Here is a 2,645-nt window from a genome sequence, read left to right on the forward strand (position 1 = left end):
GATTCTTTGGCACGTTAAGCGTGAACATCTCCACATCATGTTCTATTTGTAAACATTTTTCTATCTAATTGGCTCATATGAGCTGATCTCTTGTTGTCAAAAAAAAACTTAAACAATTGAAAACTATAAATGTTTTTGTTTCTAGTTCTTTATTGTAAGACAGAGAAGACGATTCACTTATGGTTTCTAAGGGGCTGACTGGTTCAAACGCTGCGGTTGCGGTTGCGGTTGCGGTTGCGGGAGATTGCGTAAGCGGGCGATTGCAGTTTCAAGCGTTATTAAGCGTTTTGAACGACTGGTTTAGCGGTTTAAAATTGGTGCATTTGTGGAAGGTTTACGACTGGTTGACCAGCGGGTGCAATAGCGGTTGGAACATAATAAATGTGATATCTAATATATAAATGTTAAAAAACACCAATTTTTTATTAAACTTGATTTATAATTAAAATTTATTAAAATAATAATTATTCAAAAAAAAATTCATATTTAAATATTTATTACTTTATGTATTTGGCTTTTCACCAAAAATTTAATTAAGTAATTTGATAAATGACAAAACATATGCTTTAGATCGTAGATCTTTTCTCTTTTCTCTTAGATTGTGGGTCAGTAGTTGCATCGGTAGGAATGGTCAAGTGAGAGCTGAGAAGAGTCACTGGTGATTTGTTTTAATATTTTTCACAAATAATCTTATTTTCTTAAATTTCTGATTAAATATTATATTTATTTAGATTTTTTTGAACTTATGTGCGATGTGCCATTAAATTTACATCAAGTTTTCCGGGTTATTGTTAATTGGAATATTATTTTTTTCTAATTGTTTATTTTGTAATCTCTGCAATCGTATTCGTACTTCATTTTCTCCCATCCTTAATGAGTAAAATAGTTAGATAGAAAATATAACAAAAAAAATTTCATTATCATTGATTTCTTTTAAGTTTTTTTAAAAAAAAAAAAAAAAATCCAACCGCAATCGTCCGCAACTGCAAACGCTTGCGGGAAGCAGCTTTTGAAATTCAGTGGTTTGGAGCAGTTGGGAGCGATTAGGAGCCATTGGGAGCGGTTTGTGTGATTGGTTCCAATCGCTAGCAACCGCTACCACCCGCAAACGCAGCGTTTGTGGGAGGTAGCGGGAGAACCAGTTAACACCTAAGTATCATATCTATCTTCTCCTTCTTCTAAGGAGGACAATAATTAACGCCGAAATTGAGCAGATGTTTGATGCACTGAAGCTAGCCATGATTTCCATTATGCCAAAAGTTGTCCATAAAGACGAACAATGTTTTTGTCCTAACCGTTTTGCTTTGCAAACAACATTCATGAAAACTACTATGGTGGAGGCAACATGTTATATCTGATGATGATGCAATAGAAATATTTTGGTGTTTTACACTATGAATATGAGAGAATCAGATTTACGGCTTTGTAAAAAATCAGTAAAAAAAAGTTATTGAGTATTATCCAAAACTATAGATGATTATAGATATTTATATAGTGAAGAATGACGATCTCATTAGATTGAATAGCCATGTGTATATAATCCGAAACCAAACAAACCGAACCGAACCAATCTGGAAAAAAAAAACTGATTTGGATCGGTTCTGTTTTTTTGTTAAAACTAATCGGTTTTTACATTAATTGTGATTCGGTTTTTGGTTTTAAACCGATCCGAAACGAAATCCGAACGGTTATCCACTAAACTGAATACACAATTAATTTTCTATACATTTGGGTTTAGATTGATATTATTTTTGGACCTATTTCTAGGCTGGAGCCCATTAGCTATAAAAATTTAAATTGTAATCGCTGGAAGGGGGAATCAAATCTGAGACATTAAGGTTTAGGGTCACAAACTGACGCCATCTGAGCTATCCCAACTTTGTGATTATAATTTCCAAGTGATATATATATAAGGTTACGATTAAGTTCGGATTTTTTATAAAATTTGAAAATCGATCCGACTCCGGAAGAATCTGCACCGATCCGATCCGAAAAACATTCGGATTCTAAATGGATTCTATACATCCCAATCCGAGAAATCCATAATCCAAAAATCCGATCCAATCCGAACCAAGATCTGATATGATCCGAACCAAAAATCCGAATGTTCAGGGCTAAAATTGAGATTGATTTGAAGAAGGAGAATAACATATTTATTCATCTCTCAGTCGGTAAAGCTCTAATATAAAAATCATCATGTAATCAATAACTGATTACATAACTTCTGTAATGTAATTAGTGAATCATATAGATATTTATTATCCTTTTTTAAAAAAATCTAAATATATATATATATATATATATATATATATATATATATATATATATATTTTGGATTTAGAATTTCCCGTATTTTGGTTAACAAAATATGTAAATTTAATTGGTTAAAGAATTTTACATGTGTAATCTTATCGATATAATTAATAAATATGGCCAAAACGTTAATATGTTAGTGACTAAATTTAAGAACGCAAATTTTATAATAAAATATTAGAGAATTTTATAAAAGCTTTACATACATTTTTTTTTTCAAAATTTGACATTATATTTTGGTGTAATTTTTTTTTAACTTACTAATCCTCATTAGAAAAATGTTCTATTATTAGCTTTGATATATTTTAAGTTTTGTTTTTTTTTTTTTTTTT

Source organism: Camelina sativa, chromosome 19 (genome assembly GCF_000633955.1).
Source record: "Camelina sativa cultivar DH55 chromosome 19, Cs, whole genome shotgun sequence".
Taxonomy (NCBI): domain Eukaryota; kingdom Viridiplantae; phylum Streptophyta; class Magnoliopsida; order Brassicales; family Brassicaceae; genus Camelina; species Camelina sativa.